A 16,749-nucleotide genomic window follows, 5' to 3' on the forward strand; every position below is an offset into this window, starting at 1 on the left:
TCATTATAGGTCATGAATATGCGCATATTCATGACTTATAATGATCGGTACCACGTGACCGCTCATTCAGGAGCGCTGCAGAAGCCGGAACCAGGCATCGCTGGAGCAGGGTGAGTATCGTCTTCAAGGAGGGTGGGAGGCGGGGGGCGGGCGCGGCGCGCGGGGGCAGGGTCGATCGGGAGGTGACCCAGCTTTTATAAAATAATTTAAAAAAAAAAACAGCAACAGACCTTGCGTAGTGCGGGACAACTAATGTCCCTCCTGGGATCGCGGGGCTGACTGTCAAAATCAGGACAGTCCCGCGGGATCCGGGACGGTTGGGAGGTATGCAATTCAGATGCAGTTGAAGTTCAGACTTTCAGATTTCATTTGATGGTATCCACATTAAAATTGGATGAATGGTTTAGGAGTTTCAGCTCCTTAACATGTGCCACCCTGTTTTTAAAGGGACCAAAAGTAATTGGACAGATTCAATAATTTTAAATAAAATGTTAATTTTTAGTACTTGGTTGAAAACCCTTTGTTGGCAATGACTGCCTGAAGTATTGAACGCATGGACATCACCAGACGCTGTGTTTCCTCCTTTTTGATGCTCTGCCAGGCCTTCACTGCGTTGTTTAGTCTTTAACAAGTGAAATGCAGGCTCAATTGGGTTTAGATCAGGTGACTGACTTGGCCATTCAAGAATATTCCACTTCTTTGCTTTAATAAACTCCTGGGTTGCTTTGGCTTTATGTTTTGGGTCATTGTCCATCTGTAGTATGAAACGACGACCAGTCAGTTTGGCAGCATTTGGCTGGATCTGAGCACACAGTATGTCTCTGAATACCTCAGAATTCATTCAGCTGCTTCTGTCCTGTGTCACATCATCAATAAACACTAGTGACCCAGTGCCACTGGCAGCCATGCATGCCCAAGCCATCACACTGCCTCCGCCGTGTTTTACAGATGATGTGGTATGCTTTGGATCATGTGCTGTACCACGCCTTCACCATACTTTTCTCTTTCCATCATTCTGGTAGAGGTTGATCTTGGTTTCATCTGTCCAAAGAATGTTCTTCCAGAACTGTGTTGGCTTTTTTAGATGTTTTTTAGCAAAGTCCAGTCTAGCCTTTTTATTCTTGATGCTTATGAGTTATGAGTGGCTTGCACCGTGCAGTGAACCCTCTGTATTCACTTTCATGCAGTCTTCTCTTTATGGTAGATTTGGATATTGATACGCCGACCTCCTGGAGGGTGTTGTTCACTTGGTTGGCTGTTGTGAAGGGGTTTCTCTTCACCATGGAGATTATTCTGCGATCATCCACCACTGTTGTCTTCCATGGGCGCCCAGGTCTTTTTGCATTGATGAGTTCACCAGTGCTTTCTTTCTTTCTCAGGATGTACCGAACTGTAGATTTTGCCACTCCTAATATTGTAGCAATTTCACAGATGGGTTTTTTCTGTTTTCGCAGCTTAAGGATGGCTTGTTTCACCTGCATGGAGAGCTCCTTTGACCGCATGTTTACTTCGCAGCAAAACCTTCCAAATGCAAGCACCACACCTCAAATCAACTCCAGGCCTTTTATCTGCTTAATTGAGAATGACATAACGAAGGGAATGCCAACACCTGTCCATGAAATAGCCTTGGAGTCAATTGTCCAATTACTTTTGGTCCCTTTAAAAAATCAGGGTGGCACATGTTAAGGAGCTGAAACTCCTAAACCCTTCATCCAATTTTAATGTGGATACCCTCAAATGAAAGCTGAAAGTCTGAGCTTCAACTGCATCTGAATTGTTTTGTTTAAAATTCATTGTGGTAATGTCTATAACCAAAATTAGAAAAATGTTGTCTCTGTCCAAATATATATGGACCTAACAGTATTTAGCCTCTTCTTTCCCCCAGGCACATTTTTTTGGATATTTCGAAAACCCTGCCTTTCAAAGAGCATTAAACGCCATCTCGACTTTTCACAGATGACTTCCCCAATCCGGGCTGAAAATTACAGGTACAGGTATGCTGTGGCTTAATACTTATGCGGTGCAAGATTCCGGTCTATGGCCCTCTGGAAGGTAGCTGGGGTTGCCTGTAGTCCAAATGGTATCAAGACATATTGAAAATATCCATCTGGTATAGACAAAGCCATCTTCTCCTTGGCTTCTTGTGACATGGGGATTCGCTAATATCCCTTAGTTAAATCTAAGGTTATATACCTTGGTGGCCAAAGTCTCTCCATCAGCTCATCGACACACAGCATCAGATATGCGTTGAACTTGGAGACTTCATTCAGCTTCCTATAATGGTTACCAAATCTACAGAATCTCCATTCGCCATTGTGGCACCCCTGAGGGTCCAGTTGCCACAGAAGTACTGCACCTCAGCCAGACGTGTGATGCCCCAACTCTCTGAAAAGGAGGGGACACTATACAGAACCCTGACACTAGCACCCATCACTAGACCTCTCCAGGCCAGGAAGGGATTAGGTAGAAGTTGTGGGTGGAGAGAGTAGAGAAGGGGAGGAGTTAAGTAAGGAAGTGAGGAGAGAGAAAGAAGGGAGAGAAGCTCCCAGAAGGAATGAAGGGGTCCTAGCGGCACAGGAAGTGTGGAAACCACCCATGGGGCCCGCATCCACGCTGACCATCGTCAGGTGGAGGGACCTGGTCACAGTAGGGGACCGGCCCCAAACTAGTGGAGGTACTGCAAGTCCCAGCTAGAAATCTGGAGGCTGTCGTATCTGTATGTGCGATAGCCACAGCCACGCACAGCTCGCTGAAAAGGGAGTCACAGAGGGTCAAGGGGACAGTGAGGACACAGCCTGACAGGACCCGTGACTGCTGGCTTAGGACACTGTGTGTGAGGCACAGGGCAGCAGGGCGAGAGCCAGGGAGTCGGCCAGGAAAAGGAACATAAGAAGGGGTCCTGGACAAGTGCCCCAAGCTACTGGAGAGTTGGCTGGACCACTGACCTGGAGGACACAGCACCCTGCTGGATACCATACTCTAAGAACTGTGAGTAAAATGTGAAGACTGCACCCTGCTGTGTCCTCTCAAATCGTGCCTGCGTCACTTACCTTGCACTACTACCATCCATCAGTAACTTTACTATATGCCTTTAACTGCCCTTGGGTCTAGCTCTACCCATGGAGAGCTGTAACAAGGTTGCTGCGTCCCCATCTGCTGCAGGTGACCTGAACTGCAGCATCAGCTATTTCTGGCCAAATACCAAGGGTGGCATCACGAACAACTTCCTTATCCCCTATAAACTTTAATCTCATACACAAATCTTTTAATCATTTTACTGCACGCCCAGAGCCACGGACCGGGTCACCGCTGCCACCCCTTTAATATCTCATGGGTCCACCCATATTTCTACATATACTATAACGGTGACTGATGAAGGTCCATTATCAGGACCAAAACGTTATGGGCCCACCCATATCTCTGCATATACTATAACGGTGACTGATGAAGGTCCATTATCAGGATCGAAACGTTTCTGTTACTAACTTGTGGCCACCATTAAAACCTCACTTGATCACGTTGAGTGGCGAGTTTTTTTGCTATATATCTTACGGTTTGGGAACCGACTCTGGCACCTCCTTTAAACGGCTGTGCACACGCTTATTTATTTACACAGGTTGGATAGCACCCAGTTTACTGGCTTAGTCTGGAGATAACATACAGGAGGCCTTCTCCCTCCACACAAACAGACCATGTGTCAAACAACAGACTCCATTTTAACACATGAACCATACCCAGAGGTGGGGTATGTGGGCAGCCAGACTCACCCATCACTCAGGCTGCCTGTAAAACCTGGCCCAGGTGAACCAGGAGACAAAAGACGAGGTGTGCATGCCATTTTCCCGGAGACCTCCACAATTTACCTGCACTGATACACTGTAGCAAACTCATCAGTAAACTGGATTACAGATGTTGTCCATGATTAAATACACTATTTTTATTATGTTATACCAGGAAAATGTAACCCTTTTAATGTACAGTATCTTTACCGCAGCCAGAGTTTGGATTTTCTGACACAGAGATCAAAATCCCCAAAATTTGAACAGTTACATCATGCACCCTGGCCTTATAGGCTGGCTCCTGACCTACTCAACTGTGCTACATTACTGGTGTTTTTACATAACTACAGTGAGTCAGCTGATCTACTGAATCTGCTGCTGCTGCTGGGTTCTGCTACAGTGCCACAGTTAATCTTCTGACCTGCTCAAGTCTGCTACATTGCTGGGCTCTGCTATATCAGCACATTGAATCTTTTTAGCTACTCTGTTCCGCTACATCGTTGCGCTCTGCTGCATCACCACAGTGAGTCTCCTGACCTACTCAACCCTGCTACATCACATAAACTTGCTGAACAAATCTATGTTGGACCACTTGAAATACCCAACACTGCTGCATTGCGTGGCTCTGCTACGTTGCTCTTCTGATCTCCTCGAGCCCCAGCATCCTGACACTCTCAGCTCTGCTACACTGCTGGGCTTTGCTATACCACAAACTGCTCATTTGGAGCAAGGACTTCGAGCATCCACCTCGCTAGGTGAGACATAGCACTCTTTAGAAGTATGATTTTGAAGGATGAGTAGTTATTTTATTCTGCCCATTCTGTACCCCTATCTGACATTTTCTGCATGACCTCAGCCTTGCCATCTAGTTGTGACATGTTCTGCAGGTGGTGTAAATGTATTTGTTCACATAGGCACAACTTGCCCATAGCTGGTGGCTGACGGCAGGGGAAAGGAAAATGACGCATTTCTCAAACCCCCGCCGTCCCCTCCATGTTAGGACAGAGCACATTGCAGCCAGTGGATACACACAGCCGAACTGACATGGCTTCAGGGAAGGTGACAGCGAGCAGGAGAGGGATATGTCACAGGTTGTTACATCAGAGCGGCTCTCCCACTGAGACGGAGAAGTCAGGACAAGGTTTATGTTGTGCTGGACTCAGGCTGCGGAGAACTAGATCTCGCTGTGTAGCCCGATATTTATTCCCGGTGAGCCCCAGGGTGAGGTTTCACGGCTGTTAGAGGAGGACACAGCTTTAAGCGCCAACAGTCGCATAGGAAATTGCTGCGAGAATGTCAGAACAGACATGTCATCAGATTTACGGGACGGCATGGTCCAATATGAGCATTCTAGAATGCTATATATGAGGACGAACAGGCGCTAGCTCTTCTTTATATGGGGAACCTGGTGACAGGATCCCTTTAAGAGTGGCTTCAAGGAGCTTTCCTCACTCTGGAGGACCCAACACATCGATGTATTATTTGGACGGTCTATTGATTTTGATTGGCAACATGCGTTGTTTAATTTGCCCAGTGGTGGCGCTGCAGGGAAATCATCACAAGTTCAGAAATCAGATCACAGCTGATCACTAAATTTAGCAAATAGAGACATTTCTAAAATAAAATCATTGTGTAAAGCTGTTAAACATGGTTAATCGGAGTAAGGTTTATGCACAGTGATCTGGACCTTTAAACAGATCACTCGCCATAACTCTTTAATTTTTTTTTTTACCTGGTTTAAATACGGCTGTTCTCCTGAATCTGGCATTGTTTCTTTATTGTTCCTGCGCCTCTCCATTCCTGAGATGTGTCTCCCTCTTTTCTGTACATGAATCTGGTCTTTTTAGCCAAGGGGGCATGATCCAAAGGAAGACTCTCATAGAGAAGCGTTTGGATCACACCCACTTGGCTATTATTACTACATTAACATTCAAGAAGAAGGGGCCATATCTCAGGAACAAAAGGAGAACAATGCCAGATTCAGGAGAACAACTGTATTTCAAAAGTCATAAAAGAAACATTTTACATTGGTCTTCAATAACCTATATTTTTGTTCTGTGTAGAAAAATAGTTCTGGCTACCTGGAAACTATCAGCAAGCATGATATCTACTGATAACCAAAGCCTCTTTTCATTTCATTCTGTTGGGCACTGTTCTGTGGAAACTTTAGATCTGGATAGCTTATCAACAAATACAGTTTTATGAAAAAGTTTGGGCACCCCTATTAATCTTCAGCTTAATGTTTTATAAAAATTGTTTTTTTTGCAACAGCTATTTCAGTTTCATATATCTAATAACTGTTGGACACAGTAATGTTTCTGCCTTGAAATGAGGTTTATTCTACTAACAGAAAATGTGCAATCTGCATTCAAACAAAATTAGACAGGTGCATAAGTATGGGCACCTCACAAGAAAAGTGACATTAATATTTAGTAGATCCTCCTTTTGCAAAAATAACAGCCTCTAGTCGCTTCCTGTAGCTTTTAATGAGTTCCTGGATCCTGGATGAAGGTATTTTTGACCATTCCTCTTTACAAAACAATTCCAGTTCAGTTAAGTTTGATGGTCGCCGAGCATGGACAGCCCTCTTCAAATGATCCCACAGATGTTCAGTGTTCTACAACACTTTACAAATAAATTAAAAATAATTATCAGATAATCAAAACACCAAATTAACCACAATACACCTTAGTGCAGTCAAAATACTTAGTAGAGACACATACAATCCATAACAAATGAGAGCTGCAGCTATTCTGTTTTTGTCTAAATTTGTCCCAAACTCTTTAAGCAAAAAATGTATCTAATTTCTACACTTTACAAATAAATTAAAAATAATAATGATCAGCTAATCAAAACACCCAATTAACTACAGAACACCCTTGTGCAGTCAAAATACTTAGTAGAGACGCATACAATTCATAATAAGACATGACAGCTGTAGTTATTCTGTTTTTGCCTAAAGTTGTCCAAAACTATTCCAGTAAAAACTCGATTTAATTTCTACAACATTTTACAATTCCCATTTGACTAGTATAAATCTTTATTGATTTTCAGCTGGTAAAAATCAGATTTTTTCTCTGTACATGAAGGTCACCACATAATGAAAATGTTAAAAGCTTAAAAGAGACACGAAAGGATCAAGGGCAATTCTTTTCAACCCCTTCTACGCTAAAGAATGTCTTATATCTTCAGAACTATATAAATGTCAAATAAATCATCTGTCAAACTATTATCACCAAAAAGAAATCTATCAACCTCCGATATCCATGTTTACAAAGAAAATCTGCCATTTTGCTTTACAATAACCCAAAACCACCAATATTTTCTAGTTTTTCTAGCATAAGAACAAGAATGGTTGTTAATCTAAAGTAGGCTTGAAGAAGGGAGAACCGACCACCACTGGTGTCTATAGAAGCACTGGCCGAATTTGCACAGTTTTTACAAGCTCTTTTCTATTTCGCTTGTAAGCCCGCTTCTGAAGCTAGATTAGGATTGCTGGAGCACACTGTTAACTTTTAATTCTGGCCAGCTTCAGCTCTTTGTTTACAAGCTAGCCAGAGGTGATGGTCGCTCTCCAAGGTAGCAAGTTGTAAACAAAGGAAAAGTGTTAATATCTCAAGAACGGCTGAAAATTCTCAGAAGAGGCAATTTGCATATGAAAATTTTAAGAAACAGTAAATTGCAAAGGTGCTTGTTTTAATGAGTTCCATCCAACAATGTCCATCCATCTATATTCCATTAATATATTTTTAGTGCCTATTAGATTGCTTGTGTTGAAATTAATAAGCTAAGCTCCAGTGATGCTGCTCCCGATCTTTGTTGACTGCCTTTTGGCTGTGATGTCCAAGCTGCAGAGGAGCAAAGAGATATCTCCACAGCATAGCAAGGTGAGTAATGCTGAACATATTATTTTTTAACATAAGCTTCTGGTTCGCATCCTTGATGTATCAGAAATGGCCGATATTGCCTGCTCATCCAGTCATGGGCTGAGGTGGGTCATGCTCAGTAGGATCATTCCCCATCTTTATGATCTTGCTCATATGTTCCTTATGCAGGTTCTTTATTAAACTTATGAGCAGCAAAGAAAATCAAGAGTCAAAATGCCTCCACGGATGGTGTGCTCACCAAGCGATACCGAGACCTGGACTTACCAGGTTGAATTCTTTCCACATTTTGGTGCATCAATACAAAAGTAATAAAACTAATAGTACAGAGGTAATTTTAGTGTTATTACTATTTGTGCCTCTCCTAATATCATGCCTCTACAAGTGAGAATTACCAGGCTGATCATTCATGTGCTGATTTTATGACTCGAGACATTAGGACTCCAGGCACATAAAGTGACAGACATGGATCATCAGACAGCCCGGTGTCTGCACATTACCGATGCACAGTAAAACAAGAGAACCACTGCTGAGCGCCACAGAGATGTCACGTCTGAATAATTTTTTTTTATAATGATTGTAAAAATATAATTAGGACAAGTACAGGTTTACTGACATCTTCAAAATATTGATAACTAAGCATTCCTATATATTTAATCTCTGGTTGTCCCACTACCTCTCCACATTAGGCAGTAAAGTCACGGCGGTTCTCTAAAGAACCATGAGTAGTGGTAAGGCTTCATGCACATAACGGAGTGTGGGCATCCTGTGCTTCGAAGAGCTGTCGGAAAACTTAACCAGTCTTTTTCTTATAAATATGTCCTTGAACCTGCTCTGACATCCGTGTGTGTCTGAGTATTAAGTAAGCTTTTTTCAGCCACCTTGTGCCTAAGGCCACGTTCACAAGATCAGTCTTTGGTCAGTGTTTTACATCAGTATTTGTAGCCGAAACCAGGAGTGGAACAATCAGAGGAAAAGTATAATAGAAACAGGTCACCACTTCTGTATTTATCACCCACTCCTAGATTTGGCTTACAAATACTGATGTGAAATATTGACCAAATACTGAACATATGAAAGTGGCCTAAGAGTTTGTCTTACCAGTTCATTCAGCTAGAAATAATCTCAGTTAACTCCTGTTTGTTTCTACAATATGCATTTACTTCAGGCTCAGGCCTGGAACTAAGCTGTAAGCATACAAACTGTAGAATATAACTGTAGGGTCATCTCCCCTCTGTATCAGTCTTTCATTGTTAGTTTGCTTACTGTAAGTGATGTCTGTAATTTTTATGTAACCCCTTCTCATGTACAGCACCATGGAATCAATGGTGCTATATAAATTAATAATAATAATTATACAAACTCTTCTTTGCATTTGTTCACACTTCAAATGCTGCTGCATCAGAGTAGTATTTATTTTCGACAATACTAACAAGTTTGCCTGATCATCTCTGCTGCTGTAGACTATCCATTTGTTTGCTGTATAATTTTTGATTTGCTGTTGGCATAAAGGACTCTTCTTTGGACTTGTTCACACTACAAATGCTGCTGTATCAAAGTACTGTATTGTTTTGACAAGACAAACAAATTTGCCTGTTTATCTCTGCTGCCATGGAGAATCCATTTGTTTGCTATATTAACTTTCATTTGCTGTAGGCGTAAAAGAACTCTTCCCTGGATTTGTTCACACTACCAATGCTGCTGCATCAGAGTAGTTTATCTTTCAACAATACAAACAAATTTGCCAGTTCATCTACTGTATGCTGCCATAGACTATCATTTGCTTGCTGTATAACCTTTCATTTGCTGTAGACATAACTCTTCTCTGGATTGGTTCTCACTACAAATGCTGCTGCATTAGAATGTATCTTTGAACAAGACAAAAACGATTGCCTGTTATTCTCTCCTGCCATAGACTATCCATTTGTTTGCTGTATTATGTTTTGTTTGCTGTAGGCATAAAAAAACCTCTTCTCTGGACTTGTTCGCACTGCAAATACTTCTGGATCAGAGTAGTGTATCTTTTTGAGGAGACAAACAAGTTTGCGTGTTTATTTCTGCTGCCATGGGGGCATAGATAACTCTTCTCTGGACTTGTTCACACTGCAGACATAGCCAAGTAAGACCGGTCTGCCAGTGTATGTATCTGTAAATGTCACCAATACCCTGCTTTGGCAGTATACTGTACTCATCAGTGCACCTATAATGTTCATTATGGACTTATGGAGATTCCAGAACAGTGTCTGCGCATGAGTTTGCCACGTACATGGGCTCCTAATAATACCAGAACCATAGATGGACTAGTCCACCATCACAAAAGTTCACGCTAATGGACAGATGTTAATATATTTTCTAAGCATGTATATATTTTGTATGAGGTGGAATAGAGTTAAAGATATCTACGGTATTAATTCCTTAATAAGGAATGCATTTTATTTGAGTGTTTTTCCTATCAATTAAGTGCTATTAATATCTTCTACATAAATAAATGATCTTATATGTAATGCAAAAGTATACATTACCAATATTGCTGTGTTCTTCGATCCTTCTCCATTGTACTTTCTCTGCTAGTGCCAAGAATTTAGTGCAAGGTGACTCCTCTGGGGTTAATTCTCTGAATAAGTTACTAGGAACCAGAAAACTAAGGGGGGCTCATTGCTTTTTTGATTGCTTTTTTTTCCTGACTGAATTGAAAAAAAAACAAAAACTTTTTTTTTTAATCTGCAGCTTGTCACGTCGTTCAGCATTTCTGCAGCTTATTTTTATCATAGAAAACAATGAGAAAGTGCAAAAACGCTGCAGAAAATGCAACCATGTACTTTTGCTGCTTTTTTGTTGCGCTTTTGCTGTGTTTTTAGTGAATAAAACTAACTTTATGAAACATGTACTGTAGACAAATGACACATGTAATCTGCACCAAAAATGCAACAAAACTGGCTTTTTTTTGTAAGTATCTACTTCACTGCCAAGAAGGCAGGTCTTGCCTCCAGAAAAAAACACATATAAAATGCAACGTGTGAAAACAGCCTTACTGTAAGGGCAGAACAGGAGGGGAGGATGAAGTTCAGCGCAAACATCCAGGAATAAAATCCAAAAATGTATTGAGCAAAAAACATAATTAAAAACAAAACCTGACGTGTTTGCAATGCAATAAACTAAGTGGTCAGTGTCACAAGTAATAAAAGAATTAATAATGTATGGGGAACCCTGGGGGAGGGTGAACGTTTTCTTCCTATTGTGGGCATATTCACACACGTTGCAATGATCTCCTGCACATCTAAAGAAGCCTTTACAGGTCAACCATGTTGTGTGTGTCCCCCCTCCTCCAAACAAGGAGGAGATCATCTACGTAACGACCGTACCAGAAGGTATTGCGGAAAAAAAAGGAATATCAATAGTAAAACTATGCAGTTCTTCCCACCATGCCATGAATAAAATGGAAAGAGTTGGGGAAAGTTTCCAGCCCATTGGGGCTCCCAATACCTGTAAGTAAAATTGATGGTCAAACATGAAAAAGTCATTTTTGAGTACATAATCCAAGAACAAAAGGAATTCTCTCAAATTTAAAAAATAATTGCTGAAATTATTGATGTGGTGCTGCACGGCAATTTTTGCAAGGACATGAGGAATAGATGGAAATATTGCTGTGATGGGATGGTCTGGAATGAGCCATCTATGGATCTTAGAATAGATGACACCCAACAAAACACCTTCATGAATACATTGGGAAAATATAATCTTACAATATAATGTGGAATCTAAAGTCAATTTCTTATAAGTGTCCTCCAAGATGTTAGCCACAGAGTCCATCACCACTGCACAGCCCACCTTGTCAGATAGATTATAAGGTTCGTACTGTGTTCATGCAATGCCTTGCGTTGGTTAAATCTTAAATTACTCCTATATCCAGAGTGAGATATGGATTCATGTAAGATCTTAAGGTGACGTTCAACAAGGCTCTGGAAAGTATCCAGTGATGGTACCCTGGACTGAGATGTCATGGTCCTGAAATAAATCCAGTACATCAGAAGAACTCTGCAAATAAGATAAAGTGACCAGTGCATTCTGTTCAGCAGTAACACTATGAATTATTTATCGTAGGAGCAGTAAGACTGTGGATTCTTTAATGTACGAGCAGATAGACTGTGGATTATTTAATGTACGAGCAGTAAGACTGTGGATTATTTAATGTACGAGCAGTAAGACTGGATTCATTATTGTGCGAGCAGTAAGACTGTGGATTCTTCTTTTTATGAGCAATAAGTGTTGTGAATTTGGATTCTGGGCTCCCCCGGTGGCTACTGGTGGAATTGAACTGGTGTCTTCATCTTCTCTGTTCACCTGTTCCCATCAAGATGTGGGAGTCGCTATATAACCTTGCTGCTCTGTTAGTTGCTTGCCGGTCAACAATGTTATCAGAAGCCTCTCTGTGCTTGTTCCTGCTCCTAGACAACTACTAGATAAGTTGGACTCTTGTCCATGTTTGTTTTTGCATTTTGTTCCAGTTCACAGCTGTAGTTTCGTTACTGTGTCTGGAAAGCTCTTGTGAACGGGAATTGCCACTCTGGTGTTATGAGTTAATGCCAGAGTTTTAAAGTAATTTCTGGATGGTGTTTTTTGATAGGGTTTTCAGCTGACCATGAAAGTGTCCTTTCTGTCTTCTGCTATGTAGTAAGTGGACCTCAAATTTGCTAAACCTATTTTCATACTACGTTTGTTATTTCATCTCAACTCACCGCCAATACATGTGGGGGGCCTCTGTCTCCTTTCGGGGTATTTCTCTAGAGGTGAGCTAGGACTAATATTTTCCTCTGCTAGCTTTATTTAGTCCTCCGGCTGGGCTGGGCATCTAGAATCAACGTAGGCATGCTACCCGGCCACTGCTAGTTGTGCGTTAGGTTTAGTTCATGGTCAGCTCAGTTCCCATCTTCCAAGAGCTAGTTCCTATATATGCTTATGCTATGTTCTCTTGCCATTGAGATCATGACAGTTTGACCGGCCCGCAAAGTGTTAATTGTTTGGGCTGAAGCAGGAGAAAAAGAAGTGTTGAAGGGAAATTTTTTTTTTTTCCCCTCAGAGTTTGGCTGCCTAGCCCTTAATTGCTGTCTAGCTGCTTCTTACCTCCTCTTAACCCTTGAATGGCTCTGTGTCCACCTGTTTGTAATGGATCTTCAGAGTGTAACTGCAGGTTTGAATAATCTCGCCACGAAGGTACAAAATTTGCAAGATTTTGTTTGTCATGCACCTGTATCTGAGCCGAGAATTCCTTTGCCGGAATTTTTCTCGGGGAATAGATCCGGGTTTCAGAATTTTCGAAATAATTGCAAATTATTTTTGTCTCTGAAATCTCGCTCTGCCGGAGACCCTGCACAGCAGGTCAGGATTGTGATTTCCTTGCTCCGGGGCGACCCTCAAGACTGGGCTTTTTCATTGACACCAGGGGATCCTGCGTTGCTCAATGTGGATGCGTTTTTTCTGGCCTTGGGGTTGCTTTATGACGAACCTCATTTGGAGCTTCAGGCAGAAAAAACTTTGATGTCCCTATCTCAGGGGCAAGATGAAGCGGAAATTTACTGCCAAAGATTCCGTAAATGGTCTGTGCTTACTCAGTGGAATGAGTGCGCCCTGGCGGCGACTTTCAGAGAGGGTCTCTCTGATGCCATTAAGGATGTTATGGTGGGGTTCCCTGTGCCTGCGGGTCTGAATGAGTCCATGACAATGGCTATTCAGATCGATAGGCGTTTGCGGGAGCGCAAACCAGTGCACCATCTGGCGGTGTCCACTGAGAAGTCGCCAGAGAGTATGCAGTGTGATAGAATTCTGTCCCGAAGCGAGCGGCAGAATTTTAGACGGAAAAATGGGTTGTGTTTCTATTGTGGTGATTCTACTCATGTTATATCAGCATGCTCTAAGCGCACTAAAAAGCTTGGTAAATCTGTTTCCATTTGCACCTTACCGTCTAAATTTATTCTATCTGTGACCCTGATTTGCTCTTTGTCATCTATTACCACGGACGCCTATGTCGACTCTGGCGCCGCTTTGAGTCTTATGGATTGGTCCTTTGCCAAACGCTGTGGGTATGATTTAGAGCCTTTGGAGACTTCTATTCCTCTGAAGGGGATTGACTCCACCCCATTGGCTAATAATAAACCACAATACTGGACACAAGTAACTATGCGTATTAATCCGGATCACCAGGAGATTATTCGCTTTCTGGTGCTGTATAATCTACATGATGATTTGGTGCTAGGATTGCCTTGGCTGCAATCTCACAACCCAGTCCTCGACTGGAGAGCTATGTCTGTGTTGAGCTGGGGATGTAAGGGGGCTCATGGGGATGTACCTGTGGTTTCCATTTCATCATCCATTCCCTCTGAAATTCCTGAGTTCCTGTCTGACTATCGTGACGTCTTTGAAGAATCCAAGCTTGGTTCGTTACCTCCGCACCGAGAGTGCGATTGTGCCATAGATTTAATCCCGGGTAGTAAATACCCAAAGGGTCGTTTATTTAATCTGTCTGTGCCTGAACATGCTGCTATGCGAGAATATATAAAGGAGTCCTTGGAAAAGGGACATATTCGTCCATCGTCATCTCCCTTAGGAGCCGGTTTTTTCTTTGTGTCAAAAAAAAGACGGCTCTTTGAGACCATGTATTGATTATCGGCTTTTGAATAAAATCACTGTTAAATATCAATACCCATTGCCGTTGCTGACTGATTTGTTTGCTCGCATAAAGGGGGCCAAGTGGTTCTCTAAGATTGACCTTCGTGGGGCGTATAATTTGGTGCGAATCAGGCAGGGGGATGAGTGGAAAACCGCATTTAATACGCCCGAGGGCCACTTTGAGTATTTAGTGATGCCTTTTGGTCTTTCTAATGCTCCGTCAGTTTTCCAGTCCTTTATGCATGATATTTTTCGCGATTATTTGGATAAATTTATGATTGTGTATCTGGATGATATTCTGATTTTTTCGGATGACTGGGACTCTCATGTCCAGCAAGTCAGGAGGGTTTTTCAGGTTTTGCGGTCTAATTCTTTGTGTGTGAAGGGTTCTAAGTGTGTTTTTGGGGTACAGAGGATTTCCTTTTTGGGATATATTTTTTCCCCCTCTTCCATTGAAATGGATCCTGTCAAGGTTCAAGCTATTTGTGATTGGACGCAGCCCTCTTCTCTTAAGAGTCTTCAGAAATTTTTGGGCTTTGCTAACTTTTATCGTCGATTTATTGCTGGTTTTTCGGATATTGCTAAGCCATTGACCGATTTGACTACGAAGGGTGCTGATGTTGCTGATTGGTCCCCTGATGCTGTGGAGGCCTTTCGGGAGCTTAAGCGCCGTTTTTCCTCTGCCCCTGTGTTGCGTCAGCCTGATGTTGCTCTACCTTTTCAGGTTGAGGTCGACGCTTCTGAGATCGGAGCTGGGGCAGTGTTGTCGCAGAAAAGTTCTGACTGCTCCGTGATGAGGCCTTGTGCCTTCTTTTCCCGTAAATTTTCGCCCGCTGAGCGGAATTATGATGTTGGGAATCGGGAGCTTTTGGCCATGAAGTGGGCTTTTGAGGAGTGGCGCCATTGGCTCGAGGGGGCCAGACATCAGGTGGTGGTATTGACTGACCACAAAAATTTGATTTATCTTGAGACCGCCAGGCGCCTGAATCCTAGACAGGCGCGCTGGTCATTATTTTTCTCTCGGTTTAATTTTGTGGTGTCATACCTACCGGGTTCTAAGAATGTTAAGGCAGATGCCCTTTCTAGGAGTTTTGAGCCTGACTCGCCTGGTAACTCTGAGCCCACAGGTATCCTTAAGGATGGAGTGGTATTGTCAGCCGTTTCTCCAGACCTGCGGCGGGCCTTGCAGGAGTTTCAGGCGGAGAGACCTGATCGTTGCCCACCTGATAAACTGTTTGTTCCTGATGATTGGACCAGTAGAGTCATCTCTGAGGTTCATTCTTCTGCGTTGGCAGGTCATCCTGGCATTTTTGGTACCAGGGATTTGGTGGCAAGGTCCTTCTGGTGGCCTTCCCTGTCACGAGATGTGCGAGGCTTTGTGCAGTCTTGTGACGTTTGTGCTCGGGCCAAGCCTTGTTGTTCTCGGGCTAGTGGATTATTGTTGCCCTTGCCTATTCCTAAGAGGCCTTGGACGCACATCTCGATGGATTTTATTTCAGATCTGCCTGTTTCTCAGAAGATGTCTGTCATCTGGGTGGTGTGTGACCGTTTTTCTAAGATGGTCCATTTGGTTCCTCTGCCCAAGTTACCTTCTTCTTCCGAGTTGGTTCCTCTGTTTTTTCAAAATGTTGTTCGTTTGCATGGTATTCCTGAGAATATCGTTTCTGACAGAGGGACCCAATTCGTGTCTAGATTTTGGCGGGCATTCTGTGCTAGGATGGGCATAGATTTATCTTTTTCGTCCGCTTTCCATCCTCAGACGAATGGCCAGACCGAGCGGATTAATCAGACCCTGGAGACATATCTGAGGTGTTTTGTGTCTGCTGACCAGGATGATTGGGTTGCTTTTTTGCCATTGGCGGAGTTCGCTCTCAATAATCGGGCCAGCTCTGCCACTTTGGTGTCCCCGTTTTTCTGTAATTCGGGGTTTCATCCTCGATTTTCCTCTGGTCAGGTGGAATCTTCGGATTGTCCTGGAGTGGATGCTCTGGTGGAGAGATTGCATCAGATCTGGGGGCAGGTGGTGGACAATTTGAGGTTGTCCCAGGAGAAGACTCAGCTTTTTGCCAACCGCCACCGTCGTGTTGGTCCTCGGCTTTCTGTTGGGGATTTGGTGTGGTTGTCTTCTCGTTTTGTCCCTATGAGGGTCTCTTCTCCTAAGTTTAAGCCTCGGTTTATCGGCCCGTATAAGATATTGGAGATTCTTAACCCTGTTTCCTTCCGTTTGGACCTCCCTGCATCCTTTTCTATTCATAACGTTTTTCATCGGTCATTATTGCGCAGGTATGAGGTACCGGTTGTGCCTTCCGTTGAGCCTCCTGCTCCGGTGTTGGTTGAGGGTGAGTTGGAGTACGTTGTGGAGAAAATCTTGGACTCTCGTGTTTCCAGACGGAGACTCCAGTATCTGGTCAAGTGGAAGGGAT

The sequence above is a fragment of the Ranitomeya variabilis genome, chromosome 2 (assembly GCF_051348905.1).
Source record: "Ranitomeya variabilis isolate aRanVar5 chromosome 2, aRanVar5.hap1, whole genome shotgun sequence".
In the NCBI taxonomy this organism is placed as follows: Eukaryota; Metazoa; Chordata; class Amphibia; order Anura; family Dendrobatidae; genus Ranitomeya; species Ranitomeya variabilis.